The sequence below is a fragment of the Acinonyx jubatus genome, chromosome E3 (genome assembly GCF_027475565.1).
Source record: "Acinonyx jubatus isolate Ajub_Pintada_27869175 chromosome E3, VMU_Ajub_asm_v1.0, whole genome shotgun sequence".
NCBI classification, from domain to species: Eukaryota; Metazoa; Chordata; class Mammalia; order Carnivora; family Felidae; genus Acinonyx; species Acinonyx jubatus.
Window position 1 is genome coordinate 36,310,108 of NC_069398.1, and position 20,602 is coordinate 36,330,709.

The following is a 20,602-nucleotide window of genomic DNA, read 5'->3' on the forward strand; positions in this document are numbered from 1 at the left end:
GTGTACTGATCTTTTACCTCTTTGGTTAGGTTTATCCCTGGGTATTTTATGGTTTTAAAGCAGTTTTAAATGAGACCAGTTCCTTGATTTCGCTTTCTGCTAATTCATTATTAGTGTATAGAAATGAAACCAACTTCTGTATATTGATTTTATATCCAGAGACTTTCCTGAATTCCTGTATCACTCCTAGCAGTTTTTCGGTGGAGTCTTTTGGATTTTCCATGGAATGTATCACGCCTGTGAAGAGGGAAGGTTTGACTCCTACTTGCCAATTTGGACACCTTGTATTTCTTTTTGTTGTCTGATTGCTGAGGCTAGGACTTCCAACAGTATGTTGAATAACAGTGGTGAGAGTGGACATCCCAGTCGTGTTCCTGACCTTAGGGGGAAGGCTCTCAGTTTTTCCTCGTTGAAGATGATATTAGCTGTGGGACTTTTGTATCTGGACATACTGATATTGAGGCAAGATCTTTCTATCCCTCCTTTCATGAGTGCTTTCTTTTCATCAAGAAAGGATGCTGCATTTTGTCAAATGCTTTTTCTGCATCTATTGAGAGGATCATGTGGTTGTTATCCTTTCTTTTATCAATGTGATGTATCACATCAGTTGATTTGCAGATACTGAATCGGTTGTGCACCCCAGGAATAAATCCAATTCATTGTGGTGAATAATTACTTGTATGTATTGCTGGATCCGGTTTGCTAATTTTTGTTGAGAATTTTTACATTCAGGTTCATCAGGGAAATTGGTCTGTAGTTTTCCTTTTTGGTGGGGTCTTTGTCCAGTTTGGACTCAAGGCCAAGCTGGCCTCATAGAATGAGTTTGGAAGTGTTCCTTCCATTTCTCTGGCTATGACCTCATCTTGTTCTTTCATTTGGGATGCATTCCTCTTGTCTTGGAATTTTGGCTGAGTATTTGCTTCTCTGTGTTACAAAAGCTCATTATGTTACCTGCCTGTGAGATGAATGGCTTTATGAAGAGGAGGTCATCTAGTGTCCAGGGCCTGACACATCAGGGAGTGTCTGTGGTGTGTGTTGCATGCACTGTTTTGTGTTCTTGCTGCACTATTCTTCAGGCCAGTTGTATGGGCAATGTATGGTCCTTGGCCAGAATGTGCTGAGATTTATCTAGGTCTGCTCCGATCCGCTCGTTAAATGAGACTTGAAACGACTGCCACTCGAAGTGAAGCCCTGCAGAACTGTCTAGTCAAGAGAGGTGGTGTGGTCACGGGCTTCCACCGGTCTTCTGGGGAACCAGAAGGGGACACCTCCATTGGGACTGAGGCAAGCCTGATTGACCTAGAAGGCCAGTCTCACCAGAGCACAGGAATGTGGGGTTGGTGTAAGCAGCTTAGGCAGCCAGTGTGGGGATGGAACTGTTTCCAGCAGATGGCTCTGTGTTTATGCTGTGGGGAAGAGGAGGAAAATGGCGCCACCCAGCTCCTCTGTCCTAGCTCCTTTGTCCCCTCATTTTGAATACTGCCTCTTAGGGATGCTCTCCATGATCAGTGTATAATCTCCCCACTGTGTGCACCAGGCAATGTACAGACCACTGTTTCCATGCCATCTGCCTGCAAGTAGTTTGCTGCCTTCTCTCAAGGAGTAGGCCAGTGACCTCATGGCTGTATCCCAGCCAAGCCTGCTAAATTTTGAAACTCCACATCCTCGGGGTGTCTGGATGGCTTGGTTAAGTGTCTTACTCTTGGTCCTGGCTCAGATAATGACCTCGTAGTCGTGGAATTCTCTCTCTCCCTCTATTCCTGCCCCTACCTTGCATGTGCTCTCTTTCTGTCTCTCTCAAAATAAATAAATTTAAAACAAATTTAGTGGCATGGAATACCTTATTTAGGCAGGATTTCCTCCCTGAGGGGAATGGCAGGGGTCTATCAGTTAAATTTCCAGCACTGACTAGGAAATTCTTTGCTGACTGGTTAAAGGTTACATTCCTGCAGGAATGAAATTAGGTTTAGTGACATGGGGCCTTAACATAAGTAACTCCATGGTGGGCCTGTGATTTTTCTTAATGTTCCAAAACCAAATTTTTACACATCCATTTTTTTATTAAAATATAGCCCTAAGGGGCACTCGGGTGGCTCAGTCGGTTAAGCGTCCGACTTCGGCTCAAGTCATGATCTCACGGTCCGTGAGTTCCAGCCCCGCTTCGGGCTCTGTGCTCATGGCTCAGAGCCTGGAGCCTGTTTCAGATTCTGTGTCTCCCTCTCTCTCTGACCATTCCCCGTTCATGCTGTCTCTCTCTGTCTCAAAAATAAATAAACGTTAAAAAAATTTTTTAAATATAGCCCTAAATAATATTTTAGCCATCTACTACCGGCCTGATGATCATATCTTGTAAAACTGTAACCATCTCCTAATCACAGATGAAAATCAACTCTGGGCTCTAAGCTCTTTGTGGCTCTAAGTTTCTTTGATCTATGTTACTAAGATCTTTGTGATCTAGGTTACTGCTGGTCTTTTTGAAGTCTTTGACCCAGGGACCCCCAGCAGGTTGCTGAGCCATCACTTAGGCACAGAAGTATCCTTTCCAAGTCACCTCCCCCTAAAGTGTTCTTTCCCTCTTGTACTTCTGGGTCTTACCCTTTTGCAGATCATATGCTGTGATGGACATCCCCTCATGCAAACCTGTCAAAGTGGACCAGAGAAAACTGCTTGCCTGTGACTGCCACTTCATGGTCACATCTTTTCCTTCTGAAATCCTTTGAACACCGTGTCATTCTTCCAGTCTTTGAATATCTCTTTGATTTGGAATAATTTTATTCTCTTATACTGCTGCTAAAAATATGCGTGAAAATATTAAAGCAAGGATTATTTACAATAATTGAGCCAGTCACAGTTATCCATCTGGCTGTGTGTACATTTTTTTTTTTTTGACAATGTTCAGGCATGATGTGAAGTACATCCTGTAAAATCTCAGTATCATTCCTTATCTAGGATAACCACCTTTATGGAAAGCCATTCAATGACATGCTCGTTCAAGATGAGAAAAACACTTAATTTACATACCACATAATACAGTGGTATATACATACATTATTATCTTAAAATATGTAAAGTAGATGTTTCTATGAATCGTATATCAGTATTCAGTTTTCTGTAACATGAATGCTATTATTTAAATTAAACAATAGTAAGAACAACAAGAATAGGTACATGGCCATCACTAGTAACTAATACTAGAACTGGTCATATATATATGTGTTGAAAACATAAAACCATGATTACTAATAATCTGTTCATTCGTGATGGGTTTCTAGTTTCCAAGAAAATTGGGAAGATATTATTGAGTCTCCACATACATCAGACTGTCTGCTCACTATTGATGTCATATGAATTGGTACATGATCACAATCAGTATCCCAAAGAGATAGGGTAGTATTAACTAAAGTTTATATTTGTATTCAGATTGCTTCGGTTTGAACCTCTTCTGTCCCAGACTCATCCCAGCTGGCACATTACAGTCATCCTGTCTCCTTAGGCTCCACTTGACCATGACGATGTTTAGATTTTTCCATATTTTTCATAATCTGCAAAGTTTTGAGGGTACATCTGTAGAATGTATTTTGTAGAATGATCCCTGGTTGGGATATGTCTACCGTTTGTTCAAATGCTTAGGCCAGAGTTACCGTGTTTTGGAGCAGAAGATCCAGAGGCATAATGCCATCCATAATTATCACTTCACATAAAGGTTGTTTACTCTGAAGCCTGGGGTCTTTTGTGGTCCCATACAAATTTTAGGACTGTTCTAGTTCTGTGAAAAATGTTATTGGTATTTTGGTGGAAATTGCATTAATTGTGTCAATTGCTTTGGGAAGTATAGACATTTTCGCTATATTTGTACCTCTGATCCATGAGTATCCATTTCTTTGTGTCATCTTGAATTTCTTTCACCACTGTTTTATAGTTTTCAGAGTATAGGTCGCTCACCACTCTGGTTAGATTTATTCATAGATACCTTATTATTTGGTGTACAACTGTAAATGGGACTGTTTTCTTAATTTCTCTTTCTAATGCTTCATTATTGTTGTTTAGAAATGCAACAGATTTCTGTATAATGATTTTGTATCCTGTGACATTGCTGAATTCATTTATCCGTTCTAGCAATTATTGGGTGGGCTCTTTAGGGTTTTTTATATACAGTGTCATGTACTCTGCAAAGTGTGAAAGTTTCACTTCTTCCAGATTTGGATTTGTTTTTGTTTTATTTTACTTTACTTTACTTTACTTTACTTTACTTTACTTTACTTTACTTTACTTTACTTTACTTTACTTTTGTTTCTTTCCTTTCGTTTTGTTTCATTTATCTGCTGGCTGTGGCTTGGACTTCCAGTACTATGTTTATTAAAAGTGGTAAGAGTAAACATCCTTCTCTTCTTTCTGACCTACAGGAAAAGCTCTCAGATTTTCCCCATTAAGGTTGATTTTCACTGCAGGGTTTTCATAGATAACTGTTATTACATTGATGTATGTTCCTTGTAAACCTATATTAGGGGGTTAAAATCATGAATGGATGTTGTGGTGTGTCAAATACTTTTTTCTGCATGTATTGAAATGACCGTATTGTTCTTTTCTTTAAACGTTTATTAATTTTGAGAGAGACAGAGCGTGAGGAGGGGAGGGGCAGAAAGAGAGTGGGAGACACAGAATTCGATGGAGGCTCTTGGCTCTGAGCTTTCAGCACGGAGTCCAATGAGGGACTTGAACTCACAAATCATGAGGTCATGACCTGAGCTGATGTTGGACTGTTAAAAGATTGAGCCACCCAGGTGCCCAGATCGTACGGTTCTTATCCCTTCTCCTGTTGATGTATTGTATTGCATTGATTGTTTGCGAATATTGAACCACACTTGCACGTTGGGAATAAATCCCATTTAATTTTGCCCTTTACTGTTATATAGTGTCCTCCTCTGTCTCTTGTTATGTACTTATTTTTAAGTGTATTTTTTCTGATACAAGTATTGCTACTCCAGCTTTTGTTTTTTCATCCATTCTTACACCCTACGTCTCTAGATTGGAGCATTCATTCCATTTACCTTCAAAGAAATGATTGATATGTATGTATGTATTGCCATTTTATTACCTGTTTTCTTGTGGTTTCTAATGATTTTCTCCGATCCTTTCTTGTCTGTCTTTCATGTTTTGCTTATTTTCTTTGGTGATACATTTGATTTCTTTATCTTTATTCTTAGCATATTTATGACTGGTTTTAGTATATGGTTACTGTTAGGTGTTTATATAACCTCTTCTGCATTTAGCAGTTTGTATTAAGTTGATGGTCATTTACCTTTGAACCCATTATTTTCTCCTCCCTAGGCTTTTGGTAGATGTTATTATATTTCAAATCCATTTCTCTGAGTTCCTTAACTGATTTTTTACAGAAATATTCATGTTTTACTTGATTTGTGTCTTTTACCTTTATGCTGTCACTTTTGGTCTCTCCTTTCCACTCAAAGAGTCCCTCTTAATATTTCTTGCAGGATTGGTTTACTGGTACAAACATCTTTAGTTTTTGTTTGGGAAATCTGTGTCTCCTTCCATTCTGAAGGATAGCCTTGCTGGATAGAATATTGTTGGCTGCTGATTTTTCCATTCAGCACTTTGAATATGTGATGTCACTAGCTTCTGGCTTGCCAAGTTTCTGTTCAGAAATCTGGTAGCTAGCCTTATGGGTCTTCCCTTCTAAGTTAAGGTCTCTTTTGTCTTGCTCCTCTTAAGAGTTTTTCTTTATTGTCATTGTAATTTGCAAGTTTGCTTACAATATGTCTGGGTGTTGGCCTGATTTTGTTGATTTTTATGGGAGTTCTCTAGTCTCTGGGATGTGGATGTTTGTTTCCCTCCCCCAATTAGGGAAGTTTTCAGCTATTATTTCCTCAAATAAATCTTCTGCCCCCTTTTCTCTTTCTTCTGGGACTCCTACAATATGAATATTATTACGTTTGCTGTAGTCACTGAGTTCCCTTAGTCTCATCTCACGTTGCAGAATTCTTTTCTCTCTCTTTGGTTCAGTGTGATTAATTTCCATTACTCAGTCTTCGAGGTCACTGGTTTGTTCCTCTGCTTCTTCCATCCCTCTATTCGTTCCATCAAGCATGTTTCTCCTTTATTGTGTCCTCAGTGTCTACTGTGTTATATCTTATCTCTATGTCAGGGGTCTCATTCTTCTACTCATTTTGCAACTCCAATGAGTATCCTTATGATCATTGCTTTAAATTCTGTATCAGGTATATTACTTATATCTCTTTGGCTTAGATCTCTGGCTGTGGCTTTGACTAGATCTTTCATTGTGGATAAACATCTCAGTGTGTCCAGTATGTTTTCCCTCTGGCTCTATTTCTCTGTGTTAAGAAAGTCAGTTGTGCCTTCTGATCTTGAAATTAATGACTGTATGAAGAAGAGGTCCTGGAGTCCTCAGTAGTGCACGTCTCCATTTATAGGACCTGGACCTTCAGGAGGATATTGTATGGGTATTGTTCACGGCCTGCTGTTGTGTCTGAGTTTCTTTTCCTTTCAGTGCAGGTGTCTGCACTGATTGCATGCCTGTTGTGGGCTGTGCTTGCTCTCAGTGGTATTAGTGGGACCCAGGCAGGCCAGCTGTGGGGTCATATGCCCACTGGGTAACTTGGGAGCAGGGCAGGAGTGTTAGCAAAATTGCACAAGGCTACCAGTCCTATGCCAGATTTCCCAATATCCTTTGGTGGCTGGGGGCTGTGGACCAGCGGTGGAAGCTAGAGGCTTGAGGATATGCACAGAGCATGTCTGTGCCTGGGGACATGTGGCTGGGTGAGACAGATGAGGATGCCTGGATGTGCACAGCTGGGTGAGGTGCACATGTGCACAGTGTACTGTGGCAGCTATGCATGCTTGTCGGACAGGGTGCCATTGTGGTTTTAAGAATGTTTGCCCTGAGATCGGGAGGCTTGGTGTGGTGAGTCCCCCAGTGAACCCCTGGGACTGGCGCACTGCTAACAGGTTAGGTAGCAAGTGTCGGTGCAGCCTCACCCACTGGTAGGTGCTTCTATGCTTATTGTGGGAGGCTGGGGGAGAAGAATGGTGCCTGTGAACTCCCTCATTGTTGAAGTCCTCCAACACACTCAGGAATCAGCATGAATACATCTGTCTCCTGTTGCCTCGGCATTGTGTAAAATGCCACGTTTACATTGCCTCTCTACACAGGCAGGGACCTGGCTAGCACTCATCCTCCTGGATCACCCAGTGCTGGGTCAGCTGACCTCCAAAGCTCCTGGATCTAAACTCAAGGAAATTCAGCTGCTCTGGGTTTTAATGCCAAATGTTAAGGAGATTAGTCTTCTCAGTGTGAGCTCCCTGGTGTGAGGGCTCACTTTCTCTGCCCTCTCTGCAGGCAGCCAGCCTCCACCTTTCTGACCTTCCTAACCTTTCTGATGCAGCTTCTCTCTACTTCGGTGTGGAGTTTGTTCTGCCAGTCTTTGGATCGCTCTCTGGTTCATGGACTTGGATGTGGATGTTATGTAGTTGAACACATGGGACAGGGTGAGCTCAGGGTCCTCTTACTCTGCTATTGTTAAGTTTTTAAATGTCTTATTATTTTGTATTTTTGAGACATGGGCAGGCAGACTCATATCACCCATGCACTTCAGGATTTGAAAGGAACTTTCCAACATGTGCTTCTAGTATTTTATGTTTTGAAACTCTCTTTAATGAAGGATAATTTACATATAACAAATAGCCTCAAGTTAAAGGGTATAATTTGGTGAGACATGAGGGTACAGGACCATGTGTACAGGACCATGAAATCATATGGTTTCTCCCTAAACCTTCCATCATGATCCCTTTGTGTCTAACGTCATGTTGCTTTTGAAGTAAGGACTACTTTTTTTTTTTTTTTTCAGATATTGCCCAGGTGTCCGAAAGCCTGCATTGGGGTACCTCCTTTTCCAATAGTCTATATTCCCATAAGTTTTGCAGTCGGTCTACTTTGGACTTTTGCTTCTATTGTATCTCTCTGTATGTTCACATACTTTTGTTGCACCACTTTAATGATGAGGGCTTCATCATCACTTTAATTTTCACTAAATGGTATGAGCTGCAGTTCCACTTATGACAAAGTGCAGGCTTCCTGTGTTAGGTATTCAAGAGCAAGCCAGATATCCTGAGCACTTGAGCTGAGAATGTCACTCTGTCTTTTTGCCAGCCCTCTTCCCATCCCTTGAAGACAAGAATCTCCTTTTGTTCACACAGAAATGTGGGTGAAGTCAGTAGAAAACACTGCCTTCTCTCCTCTTCCCTTTATCTCTCAAACTCCTCTTCACTATCTTCTGCCTTTCCCTTTCTCTGACTCAATCTCCCAGGCCCACTGCTCCACTCCAGCCATGATCAGGGTGTCCTCCAGCTGCTGGCCTCTGCCCTATCCATCCCTCAGTGAGAAATCTGGAGTAGGATTATGGAGTTCACAGGACTGATCAAGAAATATGTAATCCTCAGAGCCCTCCTGCACAAGGTTGCTGTCTGTGGAGACATGGCATCCTGGGTGAGGATCTGACTCTATGTGTAGCCTCCTCACTCATCTCCCACAGTCACTGCTGGTCCCTGATCCTTACCCACCATTACAAATCAGCCATATTCTAGGGTCAGGAACCTGTCTATCTGACCCGAAGCACCAGGAGTCAGTATTTCTAAAATAAATGAGCACAAGGACTCCATGCATCTAGATATAGGAAGTTACCATCACCCCAGAAAACTCTCTCGGGCTCCTCTGCACAAAGGGTGATCTTGCTACTATCCTCCATCACATCAATTTCTGCTAGTTTGTTACCTGTGTGTATAGGAACCGCACTGTGTGCGTTCGATGGGGAGTGAGAGTAGGTCCTCCTAGAAGCAAACACTGAAACAGAGACAGAACAGTGAAAGTACTATTAAGGGATACTAAGAAAAACAAAGTGGAGAGCACCGGGTGGGCAGAGAAAGCATGCAGGCAGATCTGACACATTTTTAAGATATATAATCACCATACTGTCACCTCACACAGTCCTCTTCAAATTTCAAAATAGTTGTTGTATAAGGCAGTGAGATTTATGAGATTTGGGGTTATTTCCCTATGGTCTTATGTTTTCCTACATGCATTCCCTCTTCGGTACTTAATCTGTGGCCTCAGATGAACACTTTAGAGTGTGGATGCATCTGCGAGTCTATATGTAATGGAATATGATTGTCTTCAGACCTCAGATGTAGAACTCTGATATACACATTCTCGTAATTATCGTTTTCTTTCTTTGCCTGGTAGGGCCTGAATTTTAATAGAAAAAGCATGTCTTTGTCTTATTGTTTAAAATGGCGATTCCCAATCCCTTGGCTGAGGTGTTAACAGTCTTAGTTTAATGAACTTCCGTGACCATCTGTTTTTTTCTCCTGAAGTATCAAAATGAACTTATTATTTCACTTGTAGGCAGGTTCTACAGAATGGAGTCAAAGTAAAACAATAAAATGCATATTCAGTGCATGTGAAATAGGTACATATTCTACATACATTCATGCAAAAACATTAGTTAAAAAATTAAAAGTCTGATCTAAAATGAAATCAGTCTGTGATTGCCTAGTAGAAATGCTTAGCTCCTACTATGTAAATATCATGAATCTATATGAACTATTAAAATTTGACAGTAGACAACTGTGTCCTACATTTATGTTTATTAAAAACTGACATAAACAAAGCCTGTACAAAAAATATTCCAAATCACGTATCACTTTGAAATAGTAATCTTGAGAGACATTATCGCCTAGGACCCCCTCTTCCTCTACCCCAACCACGTCCTCTTCCTCTTCCTCGGCCTCAGCCTCTTCCTGCAACAGCTTCCCTTTTCTTGGATTTCACCTTCGGTTCAACATCCACAAGTAGTGTATCCAGAGGTAAGCTGTCTGGCAGTATAAAATATCAAATGTTATTTCCTCGAATACTCAGTGTTTCCAGTTATACTGGTTCTCTATCCTTCAAAGCCATTTTCACTGCTTTAAGATGTGTATTCATGCTGACATCTACATCTGTGATTGTTCCATGGACCTGTGTTCCATTCTTTAATTCAATGGTTACGGTTTCATGACTCAATTTCATCAAAAATCTTATGAGCTTCATCCTAGTGGTGCCGGCACTCTTTCGCAATCACCCAAGTCCAAAAAGCCTAGGAGTATGACCGTGACCATCTGTTTTTGATGATCATTTGTGTGGAGATATCTTAATTGAAACTGTGAGAAGGGTGAGTGGACATTTCACAGACATTTTGCAGATGCATTCTGTGTTCAATGTCTTCTTTTTATTATGCCCTTAGAAACAAATATTACCTCTGTTTCACAGATAACATAGCTCAGGCTCTGTGTAGGTCCCAGTGAGAATTGGTATTCTGGCTGAGACAGCAGAAACACAAGTAAATCCTCGGGATATTGTGAGAAAAGTTTAAGGAGATAGATGCAAAGCTGTAGTCAGGGTGATGTCAGGGGTCCAGCAGGGGTGGCATCTGGCCAGCCCTGAACTGTAGGTTGACCGAGGCTGAGGGCTAATGCAGGCTCTCAGCTGATCTAGATCCTGTCTTCACTTTTAGTCTCACTGAGGGATGTGAACTTAGGCAGACAAGGATTCCCTTAAGACCAAGCTAAATTTCCTATATGTCCAGGGCACTTTCTCACCCATAAATATCCAGAACCTTCAGACAACATGGGGAGACAACAACCTTTTTAGATGATCACCTAGGTGCACTTTGACAAAAATGACATTTCGGAGATGAACCCTGCACTGTGCACTGAGACTGATCCCACATAGCAGCTCCATGTGGAACTCATGCTTCCTGCTCAGGCTGTGGTCAGGAATGGCCTGCAACTGCATCTCACTGACCCCAAGACCCTCCCCTTTTCACCTCCTCAAACTCTGCTTACTGTCCTCAATTTCCCTTCTATTCCTGTGTGGTTCAAGTTTCCCCCATTCCTTCACTGGTGCTTCCAGGTGGTGAACACAAGGTCTGTGTTATATAATGCATGTGCCCCATTTCACACAGGACACCTGAGGCACCTACACTTAGGGTTGCATCTCATCCTTCACAGAACTCAAAACATGTGTAAAGTGTGCACAACTACTCACGATACATCTGCCTTTGTGTAAAAATCCTCTTTCTTTTTGACAAGAGAAACCTATAGCTGACCTCATTACATGGAAATGACACAGCACATTGTACATACATCCTGAGAAGCTGGAGATATGTTACACTGTCCTCAGGCAGGTTTGCAATTGAATTGCCAAGCCCTCAAAACCATCTCTATGACATTCCCACCAAGTCTTTCCTGAAAAAGATGAATATGCTTTACAAGTCCCTCATCCACTTCAGGTCATCTTACCAAATGGAGGAGGTGGGGGGGGGGGGAGGTCATAGCCCATGACTGGTGATGAAGGATGGTCCATAGGGTAGGACATGCAAAGCGGTCGTGGGTAAGGACCAGGTTCTCTTGTATACATAATGGCCCACAGAACATAAATTAAAGGTATAACGTTTACGAGGCTGTGTCATCCCCCTCTTTCCGAATAGTAGGATTAGCATTCTCATTTTTTCAGTAGAGCATTTAGGTGCTGAGCCTTAAGAGAGAAGTTTGGAATTCAGTTTTGAGAGTAGACAGCCATCCAAGAAAGCCTTCTAATTGGCTCTTAGTTTTAGGTTGTGAGAGATTGTGGATGCCTTCAGTCTGCCTGGGTCCAGATGTGGGCCTTGTTCTGAGAACAGGTGAGCTAAATACCTAACCTGAGTTTGAGCAAACTGCAGTTTTTCTTTGGAGACTTTATGGGCTTAAGTTGTAAAACAAAAAGTTTTCCCAGGGGGGTGCTGTCTTCGTGTGAAGAGGCATGAGCAGGGAAGCAGAGAAACAAATCATCTACACATTGTAACAAAGTAGAGCCTGCAGAACACTTTCCATCATCCAAATCAGCCTTTAAGGTTTGTGGGAAACATGAAGCACTCTGTGAAATCCAGGGAGGTTGCAGTCCAGATGTATTGTCATTCATTCCCTGCAAGTGAAGGCAAAAAGATACCGGCTATCCTTATAAACTGGAATGCTAAAAACTACACCACATAGGTCAAGTACATTGAAAACTTTGCTTTCAATGGGAGTCGATTGTAGGTAGAGTGTGAAGTTTGGGAAGAAGGGGATGTCGAGGGATTACAGTGCTATTTATTTCTCGGAGGTCTTGGACAAAATAATATTCTCAGCAGTTGGGTTTTTTCACAGGTATAACAGAGGTGTTATATGGACTACTGCAGGGGATTATGAGGCCATGAGCCTTGTAACATTCTATTATGGTGTTGATGCATTGGAGGCCTTCTTAAATTATAGGATATTGATTAATTCTAGGGAGAAGTTTTGCAGGATCGATTTGAATCTTGACGGGGGGTACACGGTGGATTCTGTAAGATCAGTTGAAGATGTTGCCCATAATGAGGATGGGAGCTGATCCAATAGGAATAAATGATCAGTACCTCCAGACTCAGCTATAGTACAAGCACAGACACGGCACAGAAAAGGTGCCAAAGGATCCTGTTACCCCTTTTTGCTATTTTGGTTACTGTTGTCAAATTCTAGAATTATTTTTCCCTTTTGGGCAAAAGAAATTCCAGCATGGTATTTTTCTAAGATATCTCAGTCCAGGTAATCAATACGGGTCGAAGAACTAAGTAGAATAGGGTGTATATCTCTCAAAGGGCCTTGATCAAAGGGAATAGGTTCAGAGGTAGGAACGTGTTGAAATCTAATAGATCCCCCCTAATTGAGCTGTTTTTGTACCCCGAGGCTAAGGCTGCTTTATAGCACTCGGGTTAGTTGCAGCTTCAGTAAAGACAGAGATACATTCATTCCCAATCTGGAGAGTAGTTTCGCCAAAGAGATTAAGACGGAGGCTTGGGAAGGGCTCCGTGGTTCCTTGGAATCCCATCTTTGGGAATTGGGAGGACATTGAAAAGGTTGGAAAGAGGGCTGCAGGGCCTTGAAGCTCTTACATTTATAACCATCGTTTTTCAATGTCCTAGTTCTTGCGGTCACAGCAGGAACTAGACTTCTAGTTTCGGGGGTGTCTTTATTTGCTGGAGTTGAGCATTGAAAATTTAATAGTCTTTCCACTAGATGACTAATCTTGGGTCTGAGCAAAGTGATTTTCCAGGTTAATTAAACCTGGAGTGGACATAGTTTCCCATTCTATTCTTGGTCCTTTTAACTAAAAGGGAAAGGTCCCAGACTAGCACATTAATAAACATGGATCTAAAGGAGGAGCAGAGTTAATTAAAGACAATTTAGAGTCAAAGGTGATAATCGTGAACAGATTCATGAGGCTTTTTTGGTATAAGACTGAACTTTCTTTCAACCTTCAGGCTTAGGAAAAGCCGTTAAAATTGTTCAGTGGAGGGGCATCTGGGTGGCTCAGTCGGTTAAGCTCTTTATCTTGTTGAGGTCCCAATGGTTCATTTTTGCTTTTATTTCCCTTGCCTCCAGAGACATGTCAAGTTAGTAGTTGCTGTGGCCAAGGTCAAAGAGGTTTTTGCCAGCTTTCTCCTCTAGGATTGTAATGGCTTCCTGCATTACGTTTAGGTCTTCCATCCGTTCTGAGTTTGCTTTTGTGTATGGTGTAAGGAAGTGGTCCAGTTTCATCTTTTGCATGTCGCTCTCCAGTTTTCCCAGCACCATTTGCTGGAGAGACTTTTTTCCATTGGATCTTCTTTCCTGCTTTGTCAAAGATTAGTTGGCCATACGTTTGTGTGTCCATTTCTGGGTTCTCTATTTGTTTCCATTGATCTATGTATCTGCTTTTGGGCCAGTACCATACTGTGTTGATGATTACAGCTCTGTGATACATCCTTAGGTCCGGACTTGTGGTACCTCCATTCTCCTTTCTTTGTCAGGATTGCTTCGGCTATTTGGGGTCTTTTCTGGTTCCATATAAATTTTAGGGATTTTGTTGTAGCTCTATGAAGAATGCTGGAGTTATTTTGATAGGGATCACATTGAATATGTAGATTTCTTTGGGTAGTGTCAACACTTTAACAATATTTGTTCTTCCAATCCATGAGCATGGAATATTTTTCCATTTTTTGGTGTCTTCTCCAATTTCTTTCATAAGCTTTCTACAGTTTTCAGTGTATGGATTTTTCACCCCTGTGGTTAGGTTTATCCCTAGATATTTTATGGGTTTTGATGCAATTGTAAACGGAATCAATTTCTTGATTCTCCTTCTGCTGCTTCTTTACTGGTGTATAGGAATCCAACCGATTTCTGTACATTGATTTTATATTCTGCGACTTTGCTGAATTCATGGATCAGTTCTAGCAGTGTTTTTGGTGGAATCTTTTGGATTTTCCACAAAGAATATCTTAGCAACTGCAAAGACTGAAATTTTGACTTCCTCCTTGCCAATTTGGCTGCCTTTTATTTCTTTGTGTTGTCTGATTGCTGAGGCTAGGATTTCCAACACTACGCTGAATAAGAGTGGTGAGCATGGACATCCTTGTCAGGTTCCTGACCTTAAGGGGAAAGGTCTCAGTTTTTCTGCATTGAGTGTGATATCAGAAGTGGGTCTTTTGTATCTAGCTTTCATGATCTTGAGGTATGATCCTTCTATGCCTCCTTTCTTGAGGGTTTTTATCAAGAGAGGATGCTGTATTTTGTCAGATTCATTCTCTGCATCTATTGAGAGGATCAAGTGGTTCTTTTTCTTTCTTTTATTAATGTTATGTATCATATAGGTTGATTTGCAGATATTGAACCAGACTTGCATCCCAGGCATAAATCCCACTTTGTCGTTGTGAATAATTCTTTTAATGTATTGTTGGATATGCTTGGCTAGTATCTTGTTGAGAATTTTTGCATCCATGTTAATCAGGGAAATTGGTCTGTAGTTCTTTTAAGTGGGGTCTTTGTCTGGTTTTGGAATCAAGGTAATGCTGGCCTCAGAGAATGAGTTTGGTAGCTTGTCCTCCATTTCTATTTTTTGGGAAAGCTTCAAAAGATTAGGTGTTAACTCTTCTTTAAATGTTTGGTAGAGTTCCCCTGAAAAGCCATCCGGCGGCCCTGGACTCTTGGTTTGGGGAGATTTTTTATTAATAATCCACTTTCTTTACTGGTGATGGGTCTATTCAAATGTTCTATTTCTTCCTGTTTCACTTTTGGTAGCTTATATGTTTCTGGGAATTTCTCCATTTCTTCTAGATTTCCCAATTAAATGGCATATAATTACTCATCATATTCTCTTAAGATTGTTTTTTTTATTTCTGCAGTGTTGTGATCTCTTCTCTTTCATTCTTAACTGTATTTATTTGGGTCCTTTCCTTTTTTTGTTGTCATCAATCTGGCTAGGTTTTTATCAATTTTGTTGCTTCTTTCAAGGAACCAGCTCCTGGCTTTACTGATCGGTTCTGTTTTCTTGACTTTGGTATCATTGGTTTCTGCTTAAATCTTTATTTTTTCCCTTCTTCTACCTGTTTTGGGCTTTATTTTCTGTTCTTTCTCCAACTCTTTAATGTGTAAGGTTAGGTTGTGTATTTGAGACCTTCCTTCTTTAGGAAGGCCTGGATTTCTATATACTTCCCTCTTATGACTGTCTTTGCTGCATCCCAGAGGTTTCAGGCTGTTGTATTATCATTTTCATTGGCTTCCGTGTACGTTTTAATTTCCTCCTTAATTTCTTGGTTAGCCCATTCATTCTTTAGTAGGATGTTCTTTACTCTCAAAGTTTTTGTGGGGTTTCCAACTTTTATCTTATGGTTGATTTTGAAATTCATAACATTGTGATCTGAAACTATGCATGGTATGATCTTGATCCTTTTATACTTGTTGAGGGCTGATTTGTGACCCAGTAAAGTAATCCATTCCAGAGAATGTTCCATGTACACTGAAGAAGAGTGTGTATTCTTCTCCTTTAGGAAGAAATGTTCTGAATATGTCTGTTAAGTCCATCTGGTCCAGTGTGTCTTTCAAAGCCATTGTTTCCTTGTTGATTTTCTACTTAGATGATCTGTCCACTGTTGTAACTGGGGAGTTGAAGTCCCCTACTATTATGGTATTATTATCAAAAAACTGTCTTTGTGTTTGTGATTAATTGATTTATATATTTGGGTGCTCTCACGTTGGGGGTTTAAATGTTTACATTTGTTAGCTCTTCTTGGTGGGTAGTCCTCTTAATTATGATATAATGCCCTTCTTCATCTCTTTGCACAGTCTTTATTTTAAAATCTAGTTTGTCTGATATCAGTATGGCTACTCGCTGTTTCTTTTGGTGACCATCAGCATGATAGATCCCCTTACTTTCAATCTGAAGGTGTCTTTAGGTCTAAAATGAGTCTCTTGTAAACAGCCTATACAGAGATTTTATTTTCTTACCTGTTCTCTTACCCTACGTCTTTTGATTGGAGCATTTAGTCCATTGACATTTAGAGTGAGTACTGAAAGATATAAATTTATTGCATTGTGTTGCCTGTAGAGTTGGAGTTTCTGGTGGTGGTCTCTGGTCCTTTCTAGTCTTTGTTGCTTTTGGTCTTTCTGTTTCATCTTTTCTCCCCTCAGCCCCCCTTAACATTTCTTGCAAGGCTGGTTTAGTGGTCACAAACTCCTTTAGTTTTTGTTTGTCTGGAAAACCCTTTATTTCTCCCTTATCTTGAATGACAGCCTTGCTGGAGAAATAATTCTTGGCTGCATATTTTTCCGATTCAGCACGGTGAATATATTCTGCCACTCTTTTCTGGCCTGCCAAGTTTCTGTTTACAGGTCTGCTGTCAACCTGACCTGTCTTCCCTTGTAGATTAAGGACTTTTTTTCCCTTGCTGCTTTCATATTTCTTTCCTTTCCTGAATTTGACTATGATATGCCTTTTTGATGGTCGGTTTTTGTTGACTCTAATGGGAGTTCTCTGTGCTCCTTGGATGGTGATGTCTATGTCCGTCCCAGATTAGAAAAGTTTTCCCCTACAATTTGCTCACATAAACCTTCTGCCCCTTTTTCTCTCTTTTCATCTTCTGGGACTCCTATGATTCGGATGTTATCCCTTTTTTTCTTTTTTAAGACTGATTTCTCTACTTCTTGCAGTATGCTCTTTTGCCTTTGTTTCCCTATTTTTTTCATGCTTAATTATTATCCATAATTTTGTCTTCTGTAATGCTGATTCACTACTCCGCTTTGTCCACTTTTTCCACCATGGCATCCATTCAAGATTGCATCTCGGTTATAGTACTTTTAATTTCATCCTAACTAGATTTTACTTCCTTTATCTCCACAGGAAGGGAAATGGATTCTATGCTTTTCTCAGCCTGTGCTAGTATTCTTATTATTGTGGTTCTAAATTCTAGTTCAGACATCTTACCATATCTTTGTTGAATAAGCCCCTGGCTGCCATTTCTTCCTGTTACTTCTTTTAGTTTGAATTCCTTCACTTTGTCATTTTGGAGGAAGTAAAATCATTAATTAAATAAAAATTAAGTTAAAAAATTAAAAACACAAAAAATCAAATAAAGGTAGCTATATCCTACGTGTGTTTCAGTCTGGTGGTTGAAAGAAGTTTGATAGAATAGAGGAATAAAGGAAATAAGTGAAAAAAATTTAAAAATTTAAAAAAGTAAGAAAAAGTTTAAAAATTTAAAACAAATAGATACAACAAAATAGAATAAAATTAAATGAAAAAATTAAATAGAATAAAAATATTTACCAAAAAATTTTTTAAAACATGGTAAAACTATTTTTTTTTAAAAAAGGAAAATAAAAATATTTTTTTCCTTTCTGTATGCAAGAAAAAGAAAAGAAAGATGGAAAAGGGAAAAAAAATCGAACACATGCACCAGCAGACAGAATGAAATCTGCATCAAGTTACATCCAGTTTCCCCTAGAACTCAAACTGTGAAGCACTCTATAATCCATACTCTAAGCAGGCAGAGAGGTTTGTGGTCATCTTCTAGGGCATGAGCTTAGAGGGCACAGCTGGGCAGGGCTTGATATAATGGCTCCATTTTCCACTAGGTGGTGCTGCTTTGCTTACTGGGCTGGACTGTTGTGGCATGTGAGCACATGCATGCACATGCATGAGACAGGTGAAACTGGCATCACCCAGCTTCCTAGTTTCTGGCACAGGAACCCTATGCTCTCACCCACCCGCAGTCAGGTACTCCTCCTTTGTCTCTGGCTTCCATCCACTCACCGCTTCTACACTGTCCATGTCCAAGCGGTCAGCCTGCCAGGTGGCACCTTTCTCTGTCTAATTTTATCTCAGATGGGGTTGTGTTTCCAAACCCCTCACTTCTGAGAACTCTGCTGCTTGGACCCACTCCGACCATCTGGGGAAGGGTCTCACTGAGCAATGGCTGGATGCTAGCTTACCCCAGAAAATGTTCATGCGATCCTTGTAGTGGCAAAGGTTCAGAGATTATGGCAAATTACAACACATAGCTGGCACCAGGTTTCACTCCACTCTGGCATCTTTGTTCCAATACCAGGAAATATGGCTGCTCTCCAGGGTCTGCTAGGACCTTTGCCTGTGGGGAGGCTGTATGCCCTCTACCAAATGCCCTCCAAGCAGGGGAACCACTTCTCCACATGTGGCCCACAGACCCCTCGGGCCTTGCTCTCTGCTATTGGGGATTCACCCATCCCACCAGAGCACCGCCAGGTATTCAGCTCTGGAATTTCCAACTCTGTGCTCCCCTGTTTATAGAGTGCTAATGGTATTGAAACCCTCTCCTTTCTCCCCATCAATGGGGAGCAGATTTCTGTTTGGGGAACAGATTTCTTGTTCAGTCCCTTATGGGTGTTTCCACTCTTTCTCTCAAGCACCTTTCAGGGGAGTGTTTTCCTGTTCTTTCCCAGGGCACCACACTCTCCCCCAGTTTCTCTGTCCTCTCTCCCCCAAAACAGCTCCTTACCATCCGCGGCTTCTCTCTCCCCCACATAACCTCTATGCGCCACGTACCTGCCAAGTCCTGTGGCTCAAATAATGCACATTGTTGTGTTAATCCTCAGATCAATTTCCTAAGTTTGCAAAAATGGTTTGGTGCTGATCTTGCTGCATTTCAAGGATGAGAGAAGCTGAGACCTTCCATGCTACTCTGCCATCTTGGCCCCACCCCGAGAAGTTTCTGTTTCTCTAAATCTAGTTCAGGATGTTACCAGTGGGAGAGTTTTATGCAATATTTGGCCTAGCCCTCAGCAACAAGCATGTGAGCCAACTGATAAAAATCTGAGAAACCAGGTTGGTAAGTTGGAATGAATATGTTAAATTGTTCAGCTAATGTATCATGGTCTTCAGTCACTTTAGGGTATGCTCTAACTCTGGCTTGAAATTCAGCTTTGGTCTTATGCACATAAATTACTTGGGGTCTGTTTATTTTGATGAATTCCAATAGCTTACTTTTGCTTTTGATTCCTTTGCCTTAGGAGATGTATCTAGAAAATTGTTGCTGTAACTGATGTCAGAGAAATGACTGCCTGTGTTTTCTTCTAGGATTTGTATGGATTTAGGTCTTTAATCAATCTTGAGTTTATTTTTGTGTATGGTGTTAGAAAGTAGTCCAGTTTAATTATTTTATATGTAGCTGTCTAGTTTCCCCAGCAGAAGTTATTAAAAAGGCTTTCTTTTCCCTATTGTATATCCTTGTCTCCTTAGTCATAGATTGGCCATCTACCTGTGGGTTTATTTCTGGGTTCACTATTCTGTTCCATTGATCTATGTGTCTGTTTTTGATCTAGTACCATCCTGCTTTGATTACTACAGCTTTATAGTATATCTTCAAATCTAGATTGTGCTATCTCCAGCTTTCTTCTTCTTCTTTCTCATTATTGCTTTGGCTACTTGGGGTTTTCTGTGGTTCCATACGTATTTTAGGATTATTCTAGTTTTGCACAAAAATCCTTTTGCTATTTTGATAGGGGTTGCATATGGACGTCCCAACAATGCTCATTATTCCAATCCATGAGCAGGGAATATCATTCCATTTGTGTTATCTGTGATTTCATCAGTGTTTTATAGTTTTCAGAATGCATGTCTTTCACCTCTCATAAAGACCTTTTGCACTACAAAGGATACCATCATCAAAACAAAACACAACCTACTGAATGGGAGAAGGTATTTGCAAATGATACTGTGATAGGAGTTAATATCTAAAATATAAAAAGAACTCCTACAATTCAACACCAAAAAACAACCCAATTAAGAAATGGACAGAGGACCTGAAAAGACACTTTTCCAAAGAAGTCATACTGATGGTCAACAGACACATGAAAAGATCAGATGCTCAATATCATTCATCAACAGGGAAATGCAAATCAAAACTGCATGGATACCACCTCAAGCCTGTTAGAATGGCTAAAATCAATAACACAGAAAACAAGTGTTGGTGAGGATGTGGAGAAAGGAGAACCTCATGCACTGTTGTTGGGAATTTAAGTTGTTACAGCCGCTGGGGAAAACAGTATGGTATTTACAAGCAAAATTAATAACACAAATACCACATGACCCAATAGTACCCCTCTTGATCTTTACTCAAGGAAAAGGAAAACACTAACTAGAAAAGATACACACCGTTATGCTTATTGCAGCACTATTTACAATAGCCAA

General features: G+C 40.6%; 1 pseudogene; it reads right to left on the reverse strand.

Moving 5' to 3' along the window:
• Positions 1–4,895: 4,895 nt before the first annotated feature.
• LOC128313659 (small nuclear ribonucleoprotein Sm D1-like) lies at positions 4,896–10,138 on the reverse strand (annotated as a pseudogene).
• Positions 10,139–20,602: the final 10,464 nt, after the last annotated feature.